The sequence below is a fragment of the Phodopus roborovskii genome, unplaced genomic scaffold, assembly GCF_943737965.1.
Source record: "Phodopus roborovskii unplaced genomic scaffold, PHOROB, whole genome shotgun sequence".
Lineage (NCBI taxonomy): Eukaryota > Metazoa > Chordata > Mammalia > Rodentia > Cricetidae > Phodopus > Phodopus roborovskii.
This window is the reverse complement of record NW_026125489.1, coordinates 14682091-14691465: the sequence shown is the minus strand read 5'-3', so window position 1 is coordinate 14691465 and position 9375 is coordinate 14682091. Positions and strand designations below refer to the sequence as shown.

At 37.5% G+C, this 9375-nt stretch overlaps 1 pseudogene; it reads right to left on the bottom strand.

Annotated features, from left to right (window-relative positions):
- Positions 1 to 1107: 1107 nt before the first annotated feature.
- Positions 1108 to 1434, bottom strand: LOC127215856 (60S ribosomal protein L37a-like; annotated as a pseudogene).
- Between the last annotated feature and the right edge of the window lie 7941 nt (positions 1435 to 9375).

Genomic DNA, 9375 nt, shown 5'->3' with positions numbered 1-9375 from the left:
TCTCTTTTGAGAAAAAGAAATGAACTCTCTCCAGACTTGATTCTTCCTTCCAAACAATCTGCCCCAGAACCTCCACAAACACTGGAGACCTGACCATTTCTATGGCGGTCATTTCTTCTCATTTTCAGTTCAAGATCACTTTTCTTATTTATGTGATTATATTGTTGCTCAAATTGTAGCTTAATGGAAACATATTGTCAGGATACTAGTTTGTAGAAAAGATGATTTAAATATGAATCTTATGAGTGAATTATTTCCACTTCATTTTATTCTGCATAATGTATTTTACTTTGATTGTGTCATCCATAATTGTGGAAGTTTTATACAGGCAATCTCATAATTGATGTATCTTAAACTCAAAAAGCTGTTTTTTTATACCAGAAATGTGTTCACCAGGATTTTAGGCAAAAGGAAAGGTAACTGTGTGTTTAATCAAATGAATTTTAATTGATTTAAGGCATTTTTTATCTTTGGTATTACTGAAACCAGCCAGTTTCCCATAAACGTTTTCCAATAAATTAGTCTTTTCACCTGTGCAAAAAATTAGTCCTTCAAAAGAGAAGTTTGTGGGGCTGGACTGATGGTTACTCATTAGTTAAGACTGGAATCTAGTGCAGATAAGAGGATATGGTCTTGGTTCCTAACATCCACATGGCAGTTCCAACCCCAGGAAATACAATGGCCTCTTTTTTCCTACAATTTCACAATGTGTGTATGTGGTGCTTACCCATACATGTACTGCACAGATATTCATGAAGTACACCAGGCATGCCTGTAGTGTACCAGGCATTCATTGTTGCAAAAGGCATACACGTAGTGCACTAAGCATGCATGTAGAGCACAGGGATGCATGCAATGCTATGTACAATATGCTTGCCCATGTTATACAGCATGCATGATATGCACCAGCATGTATGTAATGCTCTATACATGTATGTAGTTCATGGTTGTGAGTATATAGTCCAGAGGCATGCAAGTACACAAAATACTTGCATACATATATTACAGAAAAAAAACTAACAAAACAACATAAAATAACATAAAATATTTTTCTTTTTCTTTTTTTTTACGTAAATTAACCCATTTATTAGAAGCAGGAGTTCTCAAGCAATGGCATTTCTACTGGTCTTTCAGTTCCTTCAGTCTTGTGATGGCAGACTTCACTGTGACTGCAGAAGTAGTGTTGTACATCCAGGCCCCACCTGCCACTGTATTCATGCAGGAACCACAGTGCCAGATGCCAACTGCTCATCTCTTCATCTTGGTCTTGCCACAGAAGGAGCAAGTGTACTTGGCGTGCTGGCTGATTTCAATTTTCTTCACCATTTTCCGGAGGGAGGCACCATAGCAGGTCCCGTATTTCCCGATGATCCCGACCATCTTGGCGTGTTTAGACATGTAGCTGGAACCTAAGCTCAAGCCCGGAGAGCACATTTTTCTTTTTTTTCTTTCTATTTATTTATTTAATTATTTATTTTGAGACATGGTACAGGGTTTTTCTTTGGCTTTGGAGGCTGTCCTGGAACTAGCTCTTGCTCATAAAGCTGGTCTCAAGCTCATTTAATCTGCCTGCCTCTGCCTCCCAAGTCAGGGATTACAGGCATGCACCACCACTGCTTAGCCAACATTTGTGGATTTTCTGATTTTAGTATCTTACAAAGTATGCACCCTACTACTTTTAGTTAGATATAAATGACCCAAAATAAAGCAATACATTTTTAAAACCTTAAATATGTTTTATACTTGAAAGAAAGACAGGATATTGTCTAATGATGAATTTCAGGACTTTCTTTTGTCCACTGACTAATTTTAAGGTTCAAAACCAACGTGTGTGTGTGTGTGTGTGTGTGTGTGTGTGTGTGTGTGTGTGTGTGATGTATGTGTTTGAGAGACAGATATATATATAGAGAGAGAGCATGCACAATCAGACACAGGCACACCCAATTTTGTGCTGAATGTATGATGATTAGTTAACAGCTGTAATATAATTTTTCTACAGTAGGTTATTTAGAGAGCTCAGGGTCTAAGGCTGACACAGTGAGTAATTCCCCTATATCCTGGAAGTTCTACTGACTGGTTTCTTATATAATTTCTGGTTATCTCATTTTGACTATCTAGTTATTGATTTGTTTGTTTCTTAGAGACAGGGTTTTTGTGTGTGTAGCTTTGCTTGTCCAGGAACTTCCTGTGTTGGCCATGTTTGCCTTGAATTTGGAGCCATTCCTATTTCTGCCCATGGAGTGCTGGAATTAAGGGCATGAATCTCTACATCTTTCGTTTCATTCTTAATGTGTGAAATGTTGATTGTTTTCTATGGGTTGGGTTGAGAGAGCTGACACCATTTAACTGTCATTAGGCACCTCTTTCTGAGGTAGGGAGTTGAAGTGTCTTCAGACTGGTGTTCATGTTCTTGGTCTTGCATACTGATAGGAAAGTAGGGTGAGACCTAACTAATGAATTTCCCATCAGTGGGTTGAATCAGTGATTTTTCTCTATTCAGTTGGATTTTGCTTATGTGTCAAGGTACAGCATAAGAAGTCATTCTCTTGCACAGAGGTGTGATAGTGACTAGAATGGTTCCCTAGTGTCATTGGGGAAAGTCAGTGGTCAGGAGGTGTTTCTGCTCCAGACAGAAAGCAAAGCTTTGTGTTGAACACACGGTTTCCCCCTGTTCTGTTTCTACATTTTTACAAAATGTATTTCTACCTCATCATTCCCATTTTATTCTTCATTGAGCAGATTTACAAGAACTTACGACTGGTATTTATTTACATTAAAGTTTTATATTGAAACTTTTGTAATCTTGACATCATTAAATCTCTGTTTTAACCCGTTTTGCTTCTTTCTCTTCCTGGACCACTATTTTACCGCCTGTTAGCTATTTCTATTCCCAAAATACTATTAACTTTACCGTGCATAAAAGCATGCATAATTGTTCTATATCTGACCTAAAATTTACAATTCAAGAAATCGAACTCATGATTTAAGGGCTAATTCTGGCCTGAAGTAATCACATACTAAATTTCAGTCCCTTTCTCTGTGCATCCTAGAGACTAAGTTTTATGCTATGTCATCATTTGCTCTTAGCATCAAGACAAGAGCCTGCAAACACATTTAGTTTCCCTTACACTTTGAGTAATTTAAGTAATAATGGGAAGGGTGAAAGCTCAAGAAATTGAACTGTGCATTTTTTTTGACCAATACAAATGTATAATCATAGGTTACATGAGTAACATTCTATGCTTCATCTGCCTTTAAAAACAAAACATAAAAGCAATATATAATCCTTAGAAAGTGAGACAATGGTAGATACAATGGAAAGCAATCTGTTCAGAAGCAATGTTAACAACTCTTCAGAGGATGCTGCCATATGGCTTTCGTCCTTCAACTGCCTTTTTTATATAGATTCTTATATTGACAGCATATTATATATCTATATAGATCCATGAACATATTTTTAAATTTTTTTTTTCATTTCACATAGAATCAACATATTCTTCTCACTCTCCATCTGCACAATGACGCACTTACACCAATAAGGCCATACCTCCTAATAGTACCACTCCTTTTGGGAGCCATTTTTTCCCAACCCACCACAGTTGGCCTCTCACACAGATTGTGAGACATTTCCTCCGCCTCTTTTTGTATGCAAGACTACTAGTAAGGTTAAGGTTTTGTTGCTGAGTTGGTCTCTCTGTCCCTCCATTTGAAGCCCCACCTGATTATAGAAAATGGCTGGTACAGGATCTGGATCCTTAACTGTGGTCAGCCTTGTAGTTTCCTGGGAGATTCTATTGCACTAGATTTCTTGTTCATCCCTGACATTTTCCCACACAATCTACAAATTGCTTAGGGTCCAGCTGGAAAGGTCAGCAGCACATGACAAAAGAATATCTGTTCTGTCTCCATCTGCTTTGAGAATCCTAATGAGGAACACTATTGTATTTGTGTCAATTTATTCTCTTCCCTGGCAAGGGGAGTGGAACATATCAGTGTCATTTGGATCTGAAAATAGCCTAGGAATAAAATAAAACTCATCAAGTTTTCCTGGTTTAATTTTCCTGTCTAGATAGGCCAGTGTCCTCTACTTTGGAATGTGCCAGCAAACATAACCCTGGGGTAAGTAAGTATTGGACATTTAAATCTACCCGTGGATCCACAAGGAGTTTCTTGGTTTGATTAGAACAAGACAGAGCTCTTTTACGGTATGATATCTCCATATTTATGAAATATACCTGAACTGAGCATTAACCCTTTCATTGTTGGCTTATAACCTGGGAAATTGCACAGATCACAGGCCAGGTATTGATGGTCCATGTAATCCTAGCATTTTGGCAGGAGAATGGTAATTTGAAAACCAGTTTGTGTTGTATAAGCAGATCTTGTCTCAAAAACTACATACCCTGGAGAAATGGCTTACAGGTTAAGAGCCCTGCCAATTCCCCTAGTGGACCTGGGTTTGACTCCAAGCACCTGAGTGATGGCTCCCAATAGTTAACTCCTGTTTCAAGGGATCTGAATCACTAGTCTATCCTTCCAGAACACTGGATGTGTGTAGTATGCACATATACATGATGGCAATATACCAATTCATGTGAAATTTAAAAGAAAAATAATATAAGGTTCCTAATACTTTAAAAAGTTCAACGTTTAGATGAATTTCAAATTTTTTTACATGCTGTACAGTATTTTAAATATTTCTTCCTTGATAAATTATTTGAATCTTAAAGTTTATTTTAGTTTTCAAATATAGCATTAATTTTGGCCCTTTTGAAAAATCAACATCTTTACCATTTTCCTTTTATTGGTGTGTTTTGTAAAAGTTTCTTTTATTTTTACGTTTCCCCCCCCCCCTGGAGATAGGGTTTTCCAGAAGCTAAGGAGCATGTCCTCGAACTCAGAACTCACACTTTTCACCAGACTGGCCTCAAACAGGCAGACATCCACCTACCTTTGCTTTCTGAGTTCTGTTATTTAAAACATGTGCTACCACCCCATGATACATTTCTATTTTTAGAGTGTCTTTTTGAAGTGTACTTGCATTTTAGGATGAGCTAAATATAGTGTTACTACCTATCATGCTTAAAGATTTCTCTTGAGTTATTTAAAATACTTAGGATAATAAATAAGAGGCTCCTACACTTCTGTGGAAAACTGCCTGTTCTCATGCTTTCTGGAGTTCCATGTACTACTTTCTTTTATTCCTTTCACTTCCAGTAAAGGAGCTGTGAATCAAACAATTTCACTTACTGTTGATTGCCACTCTGTTACAGAAATCAACTTTGCCCATTTCTGGCTATGCTGAATACAAAGCTTCTGGACAAGACTTGAATGTTCCACAGGTTCCTGTGGTCAGATGCCCCAGAGGCCCTGCCTTCCCAGGGTTGACATGTTCTGCCTCCAGGTAACATCTATGGAGAATCTCCACAGTATGATCCACCAAGGGACTTCCCAGGCCCACCATTCCCTCCTATGCCAGGTAGGCTTTTTTAAAGGACCATGTATATGCATCAGTGTTTATCAGTGCTTCCTTTAAAGTTCGATTCCTGTTAGTATAAGAAACATGGGCCAGAACTAACCTGAGGAGGAAAGGGTTTATATGGCTCACAGGTCACTATTCAGCAAGAAAGGAAGTCAAGACCTTACCTTAATCCACCCTAGGTAAATAGAATTTAATATGTCCAGTGTTAGATCAGATAATCAATAAATTCACAAGCACATTTTCCTTGTTTTATTCCTCCAGGCAGGGTTTCTCTATAGCTTTGGAGACTTTCCCGAAAATCAGTGTGCAGAGTAGACTAGCCTTGAAATCACAAGTATCCACCTGTCTCTGCTTCTCAAATGCTGGGTTTACAGTCTTGAGGCACAAATGTCCTGCTACAAGCAGTTTCACCTTAAAATATTTGTATGTTATTTGACAGAAATGTTTTGAGGCCATTATAGTAATTAATTATAGTTGTTTTTCCTAAGATATCTGACTAAAATATTTTAAATCATTTCTCCTGATTAGTAGTTCCTACAGGATTATATTTAAAATCTAAGATCACAGTTATTATTTGAATTCATTGAAATATTTATGTACTGCTTTTACATCATACATTCTCCTTTCGAATCATGAGTTTCTACACAGTTAATTATGTTTTTAAGTAATAGATAAGAACCAGCTTAGTTGTTCTAGGTAACTCTCTCTCTCTCGCTCTCTCTCTCTCTCTCTCTCTCTCTCTCTCTCTCTCTCTCTGTCCTCACCTCTGCTCTTAAACTTCTATTGGAATGGCATGAGTTTTGTTTGGGAAGTTTTAAATTAGTCCTTGGCATTAGAGGAAATGTTTCTATTAGGATATCAGGTCAGGATCAATGATATGCATGCTAAGTTTGAAAGTTTTACTCCTTGGAAAAGCTGTTTAACAGTAAGTGTTCATTGTATTGAGATCTTTTTGTCTGCCAAGTTAGGACAAACAAACCCGAATGTGTTGTGATGTTCTTATTATTCGTAAGTAGATAAGAAGTCCAATTTTGAATGTCAAGTTTTATATGTGAGAACGAATATTGTGATGTGAGTGTTTGGATAACAGAGTAGGGGCTGGAGTTAGTGTTTTAATAAGTGTGCAGTACAGGATTTCTTCTACCACTGTCTTTTACCCATCTCTTTGAACAGGGAGAAATGCATATGAACCAAGTTGCTTTCCACCTTATCTTCACCCAAGAGTTGGGTTCTTTCCCCCACTCCCATATCCTCCAAAAAAACATCTATGGTGATCAACATGGATATTTTCCTACAAGAGTCGTCCCTGGTCCACCATTTCCCCCAATGCCAGGTAAACTTTTTTTATGGTTCTTGTGTATGTCAATGTTTATCTGTGTTTTCCTTCAAGTTTGCTTCCAGTTACTGTGTTAAAACTATCCTTAACCAACTTGAGGTTGTAAGGGTTTATATGGTTCAAGGATATATCCCAGCCACAAGGGAAGTCAAGGCTTCACCTTGATTCACCTTAGGGAATTTTGAATTTTGATTGATTTTTAATAGGTCAGAAAAATAAGCAATTTTACCAGAGGGTTGGTTTTTTGTTTGTTTGATTGTTTTGTTTTCCTCAATTAAGAATTTGCTATCACTTTGGAGCCTGTGTTGGAACTCTATCTGCATAGTAGTTTAGTCTTCTTACCATCCAAATTAGTACAAACACACCTGAAACTGATGGTGAAGTTGAAATATGTTGGTGTTAGTGTGTGGATATCAGGATATGGGCTTGACTTAGTGGTTAAACAAGTGTGCAGTATGCGGTTTTAACTTGCATTGTCCTTTATCCATCTCTTCCAACAGGGAGAAATGCATAGGAACCATGGGGATTTATACCTTACCTTCCTACAAGAGCTGGGTTATTTCCACACCACCGTATCCTCCAGAAAATCTCTATGGAGATCCAAGACATTGCATGCCACCATGGGATTTTGCTAACCCACCTTTTCATCCATTTCCATGTAGGCAATACGAAAGTCCATGTATGACTCAATATTTATCAGCTTTTGTTCAAGTTTGGTTACTATTACTGTGAGAAACACAGGCCAGAACAATCTTCGGGAGAATAGTGTTTATATAGCTCACATGTTACAGTCCAGCAAAAAAGAGTTCAAGTGTTCACCTTGATCTACATTAGGAAATTTTGAATTTTACTCTAGTATGACAGATCTGAAAATCAGTAATTTCTCCACCAGATTTAACTTTTAGATTTTTTTTCACAATGCAGAGTTTCTCTATAACTTTGGTGCCTTTCCTTGAACTCTCTCTGTACGCTAGGCTTATATTAAACTCCTAGTGATCCACATGTTTCGGCATGCAAGTTACAGGGATTAAAGTCCTGTGCTACCAGTGCCCTGCTTCAAGCATTGTTTAGGTTCAAATTATGTGTATTTCATTTTATACAAATGTATAAGTGTAAGGAGTAAAGTTTTTCTTCCTGCTGCTCATCTGTGCTGCCACCGAGCCAGCCCCAATTAACACACAGATATATTTGTGTGTTATTTGATATAATGTTATTGCCTGGTTCTAGTTTCTTATCAGCTAGCTCTGTCTTAAGTAGTAACCCATTTATGCTGATCTATGTATTTTCACGTGGTATAACTGAGGGCTGAAGAACAGCGGTTATGTTCTCTCTCCACTCTCAAACTTGACTCCTCATTTCTACTTCATCTTTCCTCCTTGTCTCCTAGTCCCTCCTATCTTACTTTCCTATTAGCCAACAGTGCTTTATTCATTAACCAGTATGAGAAACATATTTACAGAATCGCATCTTCCATCATATAAAGGCCATTACTTAAAGTAATTACTTATATTTTTGTCTTAAGATTACTGACAAGGGTGTTTCAAAGTATTTTCCTAAGTACTAGTTCCAACATGATCATATTTAATATTTAAGATCCTATTATTTGTTGAATTCCTGAAATTCCTTCCTACACTTACATTTAAAATTAAAAGCAGTTTGTTTATTTTACAGTATAATATCCCTTAAGGCATCACACATTTCTAAACAGTAAATCATGTTTTCAAGTAGCAAACAAGATGCAGCTCAGTTGTCCTAGGTGTCTGCCCTCTACACTGTCTTCTAGTTTTAAGCTTCTAGGAGAATGAAATGAGTTTTGTTTGGGAAGTTTTAAGTTGATCCTGGTCATTACAAGAAATGTTTCTTGTGGGCTATTCCGTCGGGTTTACTAATGTAAATGTTAAGTTTGAAAGTTTTACTACTACATTGAAACAGTGTTTTACAAGATCTTTCAAGTGTATTGAGGTCTGGCATAGCTGTTAGGACAAATACACCTGACATTGTTGATGGCCTTTCTTATTAATCCTTTGTAGCTTAAGAAGTCCATTTTTTAATGTGAGGATTTATTTGTGAGATCAATCTTGTGGTGTGAATGTTGGGATATCAGAAACATGCTTGGAGCTAATGGTTTTCTAAGTGTGCCATGCAGGGTCTCAATTTCCACTGAACTTTACCCATCTCTTGGAACTTGAGAAATGTGTAGAAAATGAAGGGCTTTCCATCTTACCTTTCCCCAAGAGCCGAGATTTCCCTGACGCCACACCATGAAAGTAGAAATGAGCTCCATCAATACTCAATTTCCCCTTCCCAACAACCTGCAGCTGAGCCTGCAGCCTGCACCGGGACTTCCGGAAACACAAGGAGACCTGGGATTTCCAAGGCAATCGTTTCTTCTCATTTGCAGTTTAGTCAAATGCTGTTCCTTATGTGATTCTGCTGTTGGTCAGTTGGAAGCTTAACGCAATTAGAATTTCAGAATAGTATTTTGTAAAGAAGGATTCCATTCTGGATAGCATCTTTTACTTTGATTATTACCTCTTATATAATCATGGTAGTTGTG